At 40.9% G+C, this 16,643-nt stretch overlaps 1 pseudogene; it reads right to left on the bottom strand.

Annotated features, from left to right (window-relative positions):
* Positions 1–280: 280 nt before the first annotated feature.
* Positions 281–16,643, bottom strand: part of LOC124606108 — a 55,735-nt pseudogene continuing 39,372 nt past the window's right edge.

Here is a 16,643-nt window from a genome sequence, read left to right as displayed (position 1 = left end):
AAGGTAAGTTATAAATAACAATTCTAGTCGCACGGGGTGGCCGCGCGGTTTGAGGCGCCACCTCGCGGACAGCGCAGCTCCTCCCGCCGGAGGTTCGAGTCCTCCCTCGGACATGGCTCTTTGTGTTGTTCTTAGCACAAGTTAGTTTAAGTAGTGTGTAAGTCTAGGGACCGATGAGTTCAGCAGTTTGGTCCCTTAGGAATTCACACACATTTGAACATTTTAACAATTCTATTGACAAGAAATCACAAGACCGTATTGAGTCTACGTAATACATATATTACCACACCAAGAAAATAAAACCTATCCCAAAAATTATTAAACTAGTTAAAATTTCATAGACTTTAAATGCGCTGCACTTCATGATCTGATTAAGAAATCAAATCCACATCTTGTGTTCCACATCTGCCCGGTCAAAGCCCTTACAGAATTCTTTTAATATTGTACGTTCAGCGACGCTTGTCAGTTTATTTTCACTTACGTTTGCTCCTATACGATATGAAGAATGGCTAGCAATTCATCTCTGGGTATTTTCTCTCCATTATCCAAATTACACTCTTTAAAGGAAAACTTCAGTTTCTGCTCTCTTGAATTGAGCTTATTGTCTCGACTTTTCTTAATCTGTCGGAAGTGTGCTAAAACTTGCATGAACTGTAGAAACTGACACGATTGCTGCAACCTTCTTCAAGAAATGCGTGCACAGCCCTGTCATCAAATGGAGTGGTTTGACAGCTCCAGTACGCGAAGAAAGTCTTCCCACCTAATGTTCCGCAACCACCGTGGTCTAAACTTGTAAACCTGCTGTACAATCTCTCAGTGTGTTGGGTACTAAATCCAGTGTCTTCTTGTATCTGCGCGATCTCTTCTTCTCTCAAAAGAAGCGGAGATCCATTACCATGAATAGCTGAAGGAAGTCAGTTCTTCAAGGCACACAGTATAAACGCCTCTATGTAACAAACAAAGATCATCTGAGGCCGACACGCTTGCGCTTTGCCCAAACCACGGGTCCAAGATTCCAAGCAAATTAGCACAGGCAAAGAGAGCTTTCATAACCGATAGCAGTCTACTAGTATGAAACATCAGCTCAATTTGAAGAAGAAGTTTCTGGAGCACAGCATTGTATGAAGTCAATCATACTCTTGGGAAAATCTAAAAATAATTCAAAGAATTTGAGATGTCTCACCATAGAAGGATATTGAAAATTAGATACACTGACAAGAAATAAAAAAAGGGCACTCTATAGCGTCCCCAGTGCTATATTACGAAAAGACTTAAAAAACAGTATTTATAAAGAAGAGACATTAAAAAATTGAATAATATATTTTTATCATGTAGCCGTAAAATAATAATTTCTCTGTGCATGTTTAGATTGCAAAGAAATAATTTATGACAAAATGATCTAAAGAGACGACAAGATACGCTCTTTTGTTAATTTTTTAGTCGTCGTCACTTACTCTTTTGTCTTGAGTGTGTAAAGACGGACATCTTGCGAGTGCTGGCAAATGTAAGCATATTTGTATGAGTTAGGCAGATAATGTATTAATTGAATATTATTGTGCACTTTTAATTTGTAAGAGGTGATCCCGATTTCATGTCCGTCTTCCTTGAATTAACCTGCATTCAAGTGATTTACAGTTCAACAATCGCAGCGGCCGATGCAGCCAACGACGCCATTACGTGGCGATATTAACTTATGAAAAATTAGCGGAAGCGGAAAACTCGCCCGCTATTAACATAATATTAATTTTTCTCCACAGCCGCACGAAGTTGCAGAAATACGTAGCTTTAAGATTCTAATTTTCAGTACCATAGCCGACAGCCAGAGCCAGGACCCCGACTACGTGGCAATGATTAACGGAGGTAAGAAAAATACTCTCGCGCATGTGTGTGGGCCGCAATTGTAATTAATAACTAAAGATCTTTTGCTTTAAAGTGAGCTGACTAGCCGAGGAAATTAATACGAAAAAATTTATTACATTGTTCAGCTTATATGCTCATGTTTTAAGATTCAGCGAGTCTAACATTCATTAACGTAACAAACAATTTGAAATTAATATTGTTAAAAAGGAGAACTTCAGGAAAGCATTTAATCGTAAAGTCAAAATTAAATGAAATATCATTTTTATTAAGGCCCACCACGTAAGTCGGCAACAATCAAAAAATAATAATAACAATAATAATATATTAAATTACGACGGCCGACGGACGCGAGAACTCTCAGACAGCATGTGTCAAGACATCAAGGAATAGCCTCCATACTGCTTCAGAGAACTGTAGAGGGTGAACCTGTAGGGAAAGATATTAACTGCAGTATATCCAGAAAAGAACTGGAGACGTTTGCTGCAAGTGCTGCTATGAGATGCAAAAGTTGGTACAGGATAAAAATTCATGGTGAACCGCATGTGTCTGATGACACATAAAAGACCTAGTTTCCGTAGCCGTTCTGTATTCGCATGTTGACTTGCTTCACCGTCATTTTACCTAGCAGGCGTTCTGCTGAAAAGCACTGCCACCTTTACGCAATCCTTATGCGAGAAGAATGACAAAGATGTTTCATATATTTTGAATAAATTTCGTGCCTTAACGTCGAGACCACACCTGATGCGCCTAATCCTGTCATTCACAACGCCACACCTCGCCTTCCTGCAACTACTGTCCGCTGCGGCTAATGTTTCACCGTAACGAAGTTGGCTACTGTATCCTATTACTAAAAGCGCTGCAGAGAATTTAATCTTCTCAGCAGATATAAATGTTTTTCGCCCTGCTTTTCTACTTGGGGAACAGAGCGCGCTTCTCGTAGACGGAACTGACATTTCTTCGTAGTTTTTCGCGATGGTGTCCTCGTGTACAATTCTCACCATGTACGAAGGAATGCACTCTCTTCCCGTGTTTGCGCAAATTAATTACTCTCCGGGTGACATCACTTCACTGACAGTAATCCAGATCTTTATTCTCAAAAAGACACGTATCAGTCCTGAGATTTCATAGCCAAGGAATAACAACGCTCCAAAGTGTGTTAGCCACACTGCCTTCGGGATTCAAATGCCATTAGAATGAAAATATAAACAAACAAATAAATAAATAAAAATAATGAACTACTTCATTAATATTCCCTGAAAACACTGTTACTAAATAGTTTAATTACAACCCGCATTAGAAACCAAGATTTGACAAGTATAAGCTTCCTGCTAAGTTCAGAAAAACAGATTACCTACAAAAGTAATTCTGGAATAGGTCCTGAACTGATAAGTCCCTCATGAACAAAGTTTCAATGCATGTATTAAACTAGGAACGTGATCTGACAGCAAAATGTATACAGTATGACATAGACATTGAATGTTCACTTTTTACAAAGATTTAAAATGGGGATATCAAAAGGAAATTGAATTTATGTACACTTTAATAGTAGCAACATGCATCTCCCTTTACATGAAAACGAGAAAAACTTCGCTTACATTAGTCCGAGAGTCCGTAGCAGAAAAATGCATCTAATTTTAGACTACTACTTGGTGTTTTAATATGTTGCTATTGAAGATTTAACAAATAAAAAGCTTGTTATCATTAAGTTTGCATTCTGGAACACATGAGGCACGATCAAACGTGTCGTAAAATGTTATTTCCGGAGGCTACCTTACAGTAGCTAAAACTTTTTATGCATTTATAACAGTATAAATTGTTGATAGAAGACCTCAGCAAGCACCTAGTTCCACATCTATTTACATCTACGCCAATACTCTGCAACCCACTTGACGAAGTGTGATGTAAGGTACTTCTTGCACCACTAACAGATCCCCCCTTCCCTGTTCCACTCCTGAGTGGCGCGTGGGAAAAATGATTGTTGGTGAGCCTCTGTATTAGCTCTAATTACTAGAATTTTCTCGTGGTCACTTCGCGAGATGTATTTGGGGGAAAGTAATGTGTTTTCTGACTCTTTCCTGAAAGTACTTTTGCGAAACTTCGACACTTAACCTCTCCGTGATGCGCAACGCCTCTCTTGTAACGTCTGCCACTGGAGTTTGTTGAGCATCTCTGTAACGCTCTTCCGCCGACGAAACGATCCCGTGATGAAACACCCCGCTCTTCGTTGGATCTTCTCTATTTCTTCTATCAGTTTTACTTGGTAACGGTGCCAGACTGACGAACAATACTCAAGAAAAATCGGTCGAACAATCGCTTTGCAAGCCACTTAATTTGTAGATTAGTTACATTTCCCTAAGCCCTAAGAATCTCAGTGTGGTCTACTATTTGATTTATGTGGCCATGCCACTTAAGGTCACTCTGATAGTTACTCCTAAATATTTTACGGTACATAATGTTTCCAGCTCTTTGTCATCAACAATGTAGCGGTAATTTGTTGTCAATAGTGCAGTTGTGCATTAGTGGATTTATTTTCCTATGCATGCGCTGTGTGCTATATTTATTTACGTTCGCGGTCAACTGCTAGAACCAGCACATTCAATGCTTCTGTAATGCTTTCTTTCAGGAGTGCTAGTTCTGCAAGGTTCGCAGGAGAGCTTCTGTAAAGTTTGGAAGGTAGGAGACGAGATACTGGCAGAAGTAAAGCTGCGAGTACCGGGCGTGAGTCGTGCTTCTGTAGCTCAGATGGTAGAGCACTTGCCCGCGAAAGGCAAAGGTCCCGAGTTCGAGTCTCGGTCGGGCACACAGTTTTAATCTGCCAGGAAGTTTCATATCAGCGCACACTCCGCTGCAGAGTGAAAATCTCATTCTGGAATGCTTCTGTAAATTGGTACAGTCGTCTGGCGCTGCTCCTTTCGTATAGGCAGCCGCCTCTTCTGCGAACAGTCGTAAGGGGCTCCCGATGTTTTTTACCAAGTCATTCATATTCATTGTATGGAGAGGTGGTCCCATCATACCTCCTTGGAGAACTTCTGAAATTACCTTTATATCCGTCGCGTTTGTTCTATCTACAAGGAAGTTCTGTATCCAGTTGCACATCTGGTCTGATACATAAGCTCGAATTTTTTCACCAAACGGCAGTGCGGGACGGTGTCGAACGCTTTGCTGAAGTCAAGGAACAAGGCACCAGTCTGAGCGCCGTTGCCTAAGCGTAAATGATTTCTTGTACGAACAGAGCGAGCTGAATTTCACAAGATCTCTCTTTGCGGAATGAATGTTGATCTGTATGGAGCGGGTTTTCGTTCTCCAGAAACATCATGATTCTTGAGCATAAAACTAACATGTTCCGTAATTCTACAACACACTGAAGTCAATGAAATGAAATGAAATGAGCGTATGGCATCGTTGGGCGGGAGGCCCCTATCCAGGGAAGTTCGGCCCCCAAGTGTTATTTCATTCGACGCCACACTGGGCGACTTGCGCGCCGGTGATGACGATGAAATGATGATGAAGACAACACAACACCCAGTCCCCGAGCGGAGAAAATCGCCAACCTGGCCGGGAATCGAACCCGGGCGTGCTTGCATGGGAGGCGTGCCCGTTACCCCCCAGCTAAGTAGGGCGGACGACGTCAATGATACAGGCCTATAAATATATGTATCTGTCGCAAGACTCTGCTTTAAAACGAGAATGACCCGCGTTGTTTTCCAGTCGCTAGGTACCCTTTGTTGCTCCAGCAAATTCTTTCGCATAATGTTTGTAGAATTTTACAGGTATTTCAACTGGTCCTGACGCTTTTCCATCACTGAGCGACTGTAGCTGCTTTCCTGTTCCCAGATCAGTTATTCTAATATCTGCCATTTCGACGTCCGTCCGATGATCAAAGGAGAGACCGTGTTGTGATCTTCCACGATGAAACAGTTTTGGAAGACCGAATCCAGTATTTCGGCCTTCTCAGTTCTGTATTCCGTTTTGGTGCCAGTATGGTCTCTGGCTGACTGAAAAGACAATTTCGAACTGTTCACTGATTTTACGTAAGAACGAGACGTCTTAGGGTATTTAGTGAGATCGGTTGACGAAACCATACTTTCAAAGTCATTGAACGCTTCTCTAATTGCTCTTCTTACTTTCATTTTCGCTTCGTTCAGCTTTTGTTTGTCAGCTTTGTTCTGACATCTCTTGAATCTCTGATAAAGTTCTATCCGTTTACGTAGCAGTTTTATAACACGGCTATGAAATCACGATGAATCTTCCCAGTCCCTTAAGACCTTATTCCAAACATACCTATCAAGGCAATCGAACGATGCTTTTGAAAATATCCATTTGTGCTCCACATCTTCTTCCTCAGCACTGAATATTTGATGTTGACTACTCAGATGCTTCGCAATTTGTATCGTGACACTCCTGCTAAATTAAAAATTTTCCTGTCATTCTTTGTAACACCCGTGGTCACAATTATTATCAGTGTCTTATGATCATAGATAAGTCTCCATGAACTGACTCGGTAAGTTCAGTTCTGTTTCTAGCTAGGAGGTCCAGGACTTCAGCTTCACGAGCTCTTTCTCTAATTATCTGCTCGATGTAATTTTCAGACAAGGCATTCAGAATAATGCTACTCGAATCCCTGTCTCTTGCACCAGTTTTCAACGTATGGCTCTACCAGTATGTATCTGGCTAGTTGAAATCGCCTCCAATTGCAAAGGAATGATCAGTAAAGTTACTAAGATATTCTGTAAGTTCTCTCTGGAGCGCTCTTCCACTACAGTTCCTGATCCAGGCAACCTATAAAAGCATTACATTACGATTTTAGATAGAACTTTGAGGTTTAACTTCACCCAGATTAATTCACATTCGAAATCCGTGATAACTTCACTAGATATTAATGAATTTTTTATGAGATAAATACTCCATCACTGACAACTGACGCATCCTTAAGATAAATATTGCAGTCTGAACATAGGATTCGTTAACTATTCGCTGTCTGTTCAACAAAACTTCTGCTCCATATCTTATTTGAACGTTATGAGCTTTAATAAGCGATACCAATTTTAAGACATCTCCTTGGAACTATCTGCAATTTGCTGATATCATATTAACTTTTCCTACATCCAACCTTCGAGGATGAGCAAACTCAAAAAATATTATGGCTGATTTGTTTTCGATTGCGGTACGCAATTCTTCTGTGATTCTGAGGGAGTTGGGGTTCTTCTAACCTAAAAAACCCCTATGAATGCATCACATATGCTCCGCTACCTTAGTACCGCTCACTGCGTGTAGTGCATGCCTGACCTATTAAGGGGAAGCCTACAATCCTACACTCGATAGCGGAGAAATTTGCATCCGACAGCGTCACAGAATCGTCTCAGCCCCTGGTTTAGACATTCTATTCTGCAACGATCGACCCTAGGCGTGATGCTAAAATTAAAGAGTTTAGACTCAACTCAACGTGTGTTGGTTGCCTTTACCATATCAGCTATCTGTCGGAAGGTACGGAGGATAGCCTCAGAACCCTAGGGTAAGGCGTCAGTTGTGACTAAATGTGTCACTATTTGCAGTCGGTTGCATCCAGTACGCTCGATAGGCACCGGCAGAGCAACCTTCAAGCCGTGGACGTGGAGCCATTTAAGAGTTTAAAAGACACAGAATACAGAATTAAAACAGGTCGCTTCTTATTAGAAGCTGTGTCAAATCACAAACTAAATGGTGTGCATTGATGGGCTGCTGCAGGGATGGAAGCTATCTCTCAGCTTCTAATTCCGCCAGCAATGTTCCAAAGGTGTGAAAACAATTATATGGTCCAAACATTTGACGCTCTTTGGAACCTTTGAATCTTGCTTCGTTTCTCATCATATTATTACACAAAAATTTTGTATCATACATTTTTTGGAATATGGACAGTTAACAAAGCGGAAAGTGAAAATACACGTCGAATCTAGTTATACTGTTTTTTTTTACCAAGTTTTTTGTTTAAGCAGTACTTTAAGTTTGTTTAAAATATCTATGCAAATATACAAACGTATATTATCAATGTAATTTTGACTTTACTATTTACAATCTGCTGTTGCTATTATTAATAACATTCAGCACAATGAATGGTATTTGAGAATGAATGGTATTTGAGCCGGCCGTGGTGGCCGAGCGGCTCTAGGCGCTTCAGTCCGAAACCGCGCGACAGTTACGGTCGCAGGTTCGAATCCCGCCTCGGGCATGGATGTGTGTGATGTCCTTAGGTTAGCTAGGTTTAAGTAGTTCTAAGTTCTAGGGGACTGATGACCTCATATGTTAAGTCCCACAGTGCTCAGAGCCATTTAAACCATTTTTGAATGATATTTGATTTCGAAAAAAATTCTATAATTCATAACGTCATACTCGTCGAACGATATCATCATCATTTTTGTTGCTACGTAACGCCTTCCATAAAAGATATCGAGTACTGTCTTCCCAACACAGATGAATTACCAAACTGCCATATCCTCCAGATTTCAGCTCTGAATTGATGAACATCAAATTTATGGAGGCGTTTGTTATTTTTAAATCAATCAGTGGATTTACAACGAAATAATACGATGCCGTGGTAAGAAACGAGTGAAAATCAGTAATGGTGAACGATACAACTATCACGTGTCTGAAGAGCGGATTGTAAAAACACTATTTTTGGGTACAGTACACACGAACAAGTGTATACAAGTACTGCGTATCACGCCTGTAATATCCATCATGACCCTTCTATTTTGATTCGTTGTCCCGATACTGATATTTTTAAAACCATTGTAGTAATGTAGCCAGTATGAAACGTAAATTTACTATTGGATGGAAATGGTCGTGGGAAGCGCCCATTTACCTTACTACACTACACGAAAAGGCGGAAAAACTGTTTCATAGCTCTTTCGTTGGTTTTCACTTTGGCCCCGAATTCTATAGAAAGAGGAAGAATGCCCTTCGCTATTTTGAGATATTCTGAAGTATATCAAATGGCATTAAAAAATCTAAGCCAGTTACCTATGGAATGTAAAGTTTCTGAAACTCTGTACACCTTCTTTGTGTCACCCGCACAGCTTCAGAAATCTCAGTTCCATTAATGATGCAAGATTAGCAATCTACAGTTTTAAAAATACAGACAAAAATTTAGCCAGGAATACTGATGCCTCAATTTCGCAACCCTGCCAGAGATAATTCAACACACACGTTGCAAAAGTTGCATATATCTCACGTACATGGAAAAATTCGAATTTAAAAATATCGCAATTCAGGCACCTTTAAACAACGGATGACAAGAAGTTAATAATTCATATGAGTGCCTGGAGTGCCACTGCTCTAATGGGGACCAAATACCGACTTCAGTAACCTACACTATGTCATCAAAAGTATTCAGACACCCCCAAAAACATACGTTTTTCATATTAATTGCAGTGTGCTGGCGCCTACTGCCAGGTACTTCACATCAATGACCTCAGTTGTCATTAGACATAGTGAGAGAGCAGAATGGGGAGCTTCGCGGAACTCACGGACTTCGAAGGTGGTCACGTGATTGGGTGTCACTTGTCTCATATGTCTACATGCGAGATTTCCACGCTACTAAACATCCCTAAGTCCACTGTTTCCGACGTGATAGTGAGGTGAAAACGTGAAGGGACACATACAGCACAAAAGAGTACAGGCCGACCTCATCTGTTGACTGGCAAAGACCGCCGCCAATTGAAGACGGTCGTAATGTATAATAGGCAGACATCTATCCTGACCATAACACAGGAACTCCAGACTGCGTCAGGATCCACTGCAATTACTATGACAGTTAGGCGGGAGGTGAGAAAACTGGGATTTCATCGTCTAGCGGTTGCTCATAAGCCACATACCACGCCGGTAAATGCCAAACGACGTCTCGCTTGGAGAAAGAAACTTAAACATTGGACGATTGGTCGAAAAACATTGTGTTAAGTGACGAAGCACGGTATACTATGTGGCTATCTGATGGCAGGGTATGATTATGGCGAATGCCCGGTGAACGTCGTCTACCAACGTGTGTAGTGCCAACAGTAAAATTCAGACGCGGTGGTGTTATGGTGTGGTCGTGTTTCTAATGGAGGGGGCTTCTTCTGCGTGTCACTATCACAGCACATGCCTACACTAATGTTTTAAGCATCTTCTTGCTTCCGACATTGGAGGAGCAATTAGGGGATGGCGGTTGCATCTTTCAACACGATCGAGCACCTGTTCATAAATTACGGCCTGTGGCGGAGTGGTTACACGGCAATAACATCCCTGTAAGGATTGGCCTGCACAGAGTCCTATAGAGCACCTTAGGGATGTTTTGAAACGCCGACTTCGTGCCAGGCCTCACCGACTGACATCGATATCTCTCCTCAGTGCAACACTCAGTCAAGAATGAGCTGCCATTCCCCAACAAACCTTCCAGCACCTCTTTGTACTTATGCCTGCGAGATGGAAGCTGTCATCTAGGCTATGGTTGGACAAATACCGTATTGAATTCCTACATTACCGATGGAGGGCGCCATGAACTTGTAAGTCATTTTCACCGACGAGTCCTGATACTTTTGATCACATATTGTATGTTCTCATTCAACCAGGCCAACAGATAGGTCTATGTTTTCACGTAATAAAGCTATGAATAATTGTCTGATACACGTTCTTAGTTACTTTGTAACTGTATGCCTGCAGAAGACTCAGAAACAGAATGCGCAGAAGAAAACGGGGGCGTTTGCAGTTCTAATGATGTTGGGAGCCATTCAGTTGGTGCGACACGCGTCCTGCGCGCTTTCACTTTCAGCGTTGCTTTCTGCCCAGGTTCCGTTCCACAAAATTTCATTTTTTTATAAAAATATGATTAAAAACGAAGCAAAAGAGAGTGTTTCAAAGAGCATAACATGATAGTACCATAAACTTTTTGACGGCTTTGGAATTTTATTGTTTGCTGATGTATCCCGTCAGCAGTATTCATTGTCAATAAAACAGAAAAAGCCTTTCAGCTAGCATAAGGTATTACTCTAACTACGACACGATTCAAGTCTGCATGGCTTTGAGTGTCCCAGAATTCAAACTTTACGGTAATGGGGTCGTCAACAACAAGATATTGAAACATCAAGTAGTGGTATGATCTGTACATGAAACTAATTGAAAACAGTTTGTTTATTGCCATACGCGTTTCGTCCTTTTATTTGTGAAGTATTGGCTCAAAATGGCTCTGAGCACTATGGGACTTAACTGCGACGGTCATCAGTCCCCTAGAACTTAGAACTACTTAAACCTAACTAACCTAAGGACAGCACACAACACCCAGCCATCACGAGGCAGAGAAAATCCCTGACCCCGCCGGGAATCGAACCCGGGAACCCTGGCGTGGGAAGCGAGAACGCTACCGCACGACCACGGGATGCGGGCTGTGAAGTATTCTCAGTGGCTTGTAATACATGTTTCCTTTTATATATGTAATAAACGAATTATGTGATAGTTACAATATGTTACTATGTTACATTTTGTCCGGTTTTTCTCTCGTTTTTTAGGCTAGAATCAACTTCTGTAGCATAAGTTTTGGGCTGTGCAGTAATCATTCGGTGTTTCAATTTCCAGCGCTGTCAGCTCATTTGTGTGATCCTGGCGATGTGTTCATTAGTCTCCATCCTCCAGTTGACCGATTTTCTACGTTCTTTCACCCACAATTGATACAACACATCGCATACATCACTTGTAAGGATACATTTTGGGTTCATCATGTGTGTATTTTCGGTGTGTAGTGTTACCAACTGTCCCTGTGTGTTTATCATTCGTGTTTTACTTATTTGTTTGTTTGTTGTTTGATCTTTTCACTTATTGTGTCTACATCTGCATCTACATTTATACTCCGCAAGCCACCCAACGGTGTGTGGCGGAGGGCACTTTACGTGCCACTGTCATTACCTCCCTTTCCTGTTCCAGTCGCGTATGGTTCGCGGGAAGAACGACTGTCTGAAAACCTCCATGCGCGCTCTAATCTCTCTAATTTTACATTCGTGATCTCCTCGGGAGGTATAAGTAGGGGGAAGCAATAATTCGATACCTCATCCAGAAACGCACCCTCTCGAAGCCTGGCGAGCAAGCTACACCACGATGCAGAGCGCCTCTCTTGCAGAGTCTGCCACTTGAGTTTATTAAACATCTCCGTAACGCTATCACGGTTACCAAATAACCCTGTGACGAAACGCGCCGCTCTTCTTTGGATCTTCTCTATCTCCTCCGTCAAACCGATCTGGTACGGATCCCACACTGATGAGCAATACTCAAGTATAGGTCGAACGAGTGTTTTGTAAGCCACCTCCTTTGTTGATGGACTACATTTTCTAAGCACTCTCCCAATGAATCTCAACCTGGTACCCGCCTTACCAACAATTAATTTTATATGATCATTCCACTTCAAATCGTTCCGCACGCATACTCCCAGATATTTTACAGAAGTAACTGTTACCAGTGTTTGTTCCGCTGTCATATAATCATACAATAAAGGATCCTTCTTTCTATGTATTGTGTGTGTGTGTGTGTGAGAGAGAGAGAGAGAGAGAGAGAGAGAGAGAGAGATAGATAGATAGAGAGAGCGAGAGAGAGAGAGAGAGAGAGAGAGAGAGAGAGAAAGAAGGGGGAGGAAGATTCGTTAATTATTTATTCTGCTTATGTTTCGGATTTCTGTTTGTGATTGTTTTAGTTGCTAACATGGATTTGGTCACTGAATAGCTTCTTTTACGTTGGAGTGGCTCTTTGTATGTGGACGCTTTCTTCCAATGTCAGGAGCTTTTTGTTGTAATTATTCACTCTAATAACTGTCATGTCACCTTCCATGCTGGATAGCTTGTGTCCACGTTGTATCAGGTGTTTAGCAAAGGCAGAACGGCTATTCTCATTTTTCCGACTCCTTATATGTTCTTTACATCTAGTTTTGAAATTAGATACGCTAATTTAAATTCTCGGTACTCTAACTGGTAGATCCATGCTCCTTGGTATTTATCTAGTTTGTCTGTTGCTTGAAAATGTGACTGGAATGTGTTTCTTGTTCTGTGAGTAATATTTAATCCATGTTTCTTTAATATATTTGCTACCTCATGTGTTTGTACGTTGAAGTGTTCCATTTTTTTCTGTTAGTCATGTCATGATTGTTAATGTTTTGTGTTTCCGCATGTGCTGTAGCGTCTGTGGGGTTCTTTAGTGTTTGTGTTCTCTGATTATTTTCATTTTTCTTTAGTAATGTTTACTTCTTTGGTTCAGTTTTTGTGCGATATGAGCGTTGTAACCATTGTTTGTGGCTAGGAGTTGTATGATTAGTAATTCTTTTTCATAGTTTTCTCCGCTGAAAAGAATGTTGTTTAGTCTGTGTAGCATGTGTTGCACGACCGTTACTTTTTAACTTTTTGGGCGGTTGGTGAATCATGTATAATTGTGTCTGTGGCTTTTGGCTATTTGAAGATGTTCAAATTTGTGTTTATTGTTCACTCTCTACATTGTTATGTTCAAGAAATGTATTTACTTTCTTGTTTCTTTTTCATGGTGAACTGAATATTTTTATGTGTGTTGTTTATGTGTCTATGAAGTTCACGAATTTTCTCTGTTGGCTCTGTTGGTTCATCTACCATACAGATTATGTCATCTACATATCTGTACCAGTAAACAGCTTTGTATCCTTTCCTTCTTATGACTGTACCAAAGATTGTGTTTTCTATGTGTCTGATGAATATATTTTCCAATGATCCTGATGGAATGGGAATCCCATTGGCAGCCCATCTTCTTGTAAGTAAAATTCCTTTTCACATTGGAAGTAATTTTAGGATATGGTTGCTTTATGGTTTTTAGTTATTTCATTAATATTTTCTGAGGTATTTCCTCGTATGTCAGTAAGTTTTCTTCAATTACTTTTATTGTGCCTGCAGTGGGTACTGAGGTGTACATGTTTTTTGTGCCAAAATAGATAGTTGATGCTGTTTGTAGGATGTGTAAGTCTTAATTTGAGCTATTAGTTCATTCCTGTTTTCCACTGTTCTCCTGTTCTTCTTCTCATAATGTTGCACTACTATTTTGCCATATGGTATGATCGCACGTTCATGAAATTAATAACAGGCCTCAACGGAATAAGAGGTTTTTGGAAATTGGGTTGGGAGATCCCCCATATCATGAACATTTCTTGCGTATTTCAACTTAGAGGGACAACAGCAAACATACATTTGTCGGCTTTACAGAGCCAACAGCCACAGCCACAATTACACCTGATTCATCCAACCACACACAAAATCAAAAATTAGCGGCCCTACGACACATGTTAGACAGATTAAATAACATTCCATTCAACAACAGAAACTATGAAAATAATTACAAGAAATGCAACTCACAGCCACAAACAATGGTTATGACAGTCATACATTACAAAAACTCAAAGAACCAATAAAAACCCAATTAAAGAAGAATCAAAACAATCAGAAAACAAAAACACCAAAGAACCCCACAGACGCTACAGCACACACGGAAACACAAAACAGTAACACTCATGACATGAGTGACAGAAAAGAATGGAACACTTTAACATACAAACACATGAGGTAGCAAATATATTAAAGAAACAAGGATTAAACATTTCTCACAGAACAAGAAACACATTCCAGTCCATTTTCATGCAACAGACAAACCATATAAATACCAAGGAACATGGATCTACCAGTTAGAGTATCGAGAATTTAAATCAGCGTATCTGGGGATGACATAAGAATTTGAAAAATTAGGTATAAAGAATATATAAGGAATCGGAAAAATGAAAATAGCCATTATACCTTTGCCAAACACCTGATACAACATGGACACAAACTATCCAGCATGGAAGGTGACATGGCAGTTATTAGAGTGAATAATTACAACAAAAAAGCTCCTGAAATTGGAAGAAAACTTCCATGCACAAAGAGCCACTCCAGTGAAAAAGAAGGTATCCAATAATCAAATCAATGTAAACAATAAATCTCTGATCATGACGAAATAAATCTCGGGTGAACAGCCTGGTATGAGTGTGCATAGGACACAATATTTCGGCAATCGACCACGTTTCCATCATCAGGTGCGCTGATGTACTGTAGTTATTTTTATTTCGTCATAAAATACGCCTGGAGAAATTGAAGAATCAAATCTCTGATCATGTTAGCAACCGAAACAATAAGAAACAAAAATCCGAAACAAGTATATACAAAACAAGTGAAATTATCAATCCACACACACAACACAAACCAAAGACGAATGATAAAGATACAGCGATAGTTGGCAACACTACACACCGAAAACACAAAACACACACATGATGAGCACAAAATGTAAAGTGCAAGTGATGTATGAGATGTGTTGAATCAGATGTGGCCGTAACACCGCCAATTGGAGCATGGAAACAGATGAACACATCTCTAGAACAACACATATGAGGTAACAGCGCTGAAGATCGTAACCCCGAACGATAATTTCGCATCACGATATTTGTGCTACGAAAGATCATTCTAATCTAAAAAACAAGAGAAAAACAAGAAAAAATGTAAGAGTAACATATTGTATATACAACATAATATGTTTATTATGCGTATAAAACGAAACATGTATTATAGGTTACTGAAGATGAGTCACAAATAAAAGAAGCGAAACTCGTAAGGCAATAAACAAACTGCTTTCAGTTAGTTGCATAGATGGAACATACACTATGTGATCAAAAGTATCCGGACACCTGGCTGAAAATGACTTACAAGTTCGTGGCGCTCTCCATCGGTAATGCTGGAATTGGAAATGTTCTTGGCCCACCGTTAGTCTTGATGACAGCTACCACTTTCGCAGGCATACGTTCAAACAGGTGCTGGAAGGTTTATTGGGGAATGGCAACCCATTCTTCACGGAGTGCTGCACTGAGGAGAGGTATCGATGTCGGTCGGTGAGGCCTGCCACGAAGTCGGCGTTCCAAAGCATCCCAGTGGTGTTCTATAGGATTCCGGTCAGGACTCCGCGCAGGCTATTCTATTAAAGGGATATTACTGTCGTGTAACCACTCCGCCACAGGCCGTGTATTATGAACAAGTGCTCGATTGTGTTGAAAGATGCAGTCGCCATCCCCGAATTGCTCTTCAACGGTGGGAAGCAAGAAGGTGCTTAAAACATTAGTATAGGCCTGTGCTGTGATAGTTTCACGCAAAACAAGTCCCCTCCATGAGAGACACGACCACACCGTAACATCACCGCCTCTGAATTTTACTTTTGGTACTACACACGCTGGCAGATGCTGTTCACCGGGCATTCGCCATACCCACACCCTACCACCGGATTGCCACATTGTGTATCGTGATTCGTCCCTCCAAGCAACGTCTTTCCACTGTTCAATCGTACAATGTTTAAGCTCATTACACCGGCGTGATGGGTGGCTTATGAGTAGCCACTCACCTCCCGCCTAACTGTCATAGTACTTGCAGTGTATCCTGATGCAGTTTGGAATTCCCTTGTGATGGTCTGCACAGATGCCTATCTATTACACATTTTCAGCTGTCAGCGGCCTCTGTCAGTCAACAGATGAGGTCGCCCTATACACTTTTCTTCTGCACGTGTCCCTTCACGTTTCCACTTCACTATTACGTCGGATACAGTTGACCTACGGATGTTCAGGAGTGTGAAAATCTCGCGTAAGGCGTTTGACTCAAGTGACACCCAATGACCTGACCACGTTCGAAGTTCGTGAGTTCCGCGGTGAGCCCCATTCTGTGTCTCTCACAATGTCTATTGACTACTGAGGTCGTTGATATGGT

This window comes from Schistocerca americana, chromosome 3 (assembly GCF_021461395.2).
Source record: "Schistocerca americana isolate TAMUIC-IGC-003095 chromosome 3, iqSchAmer2.1, whole genome shotgun sequence".
Taxonomy (NCBI): Eukaryota; Metazoa; Arthropoda; class Insecta; order Orthoptera; family Acrididae; genus Schistocerca; species Schistocerca americana.
This window is presented reverse-complemented; position numbering and strand designations above follow the sequence as displayed.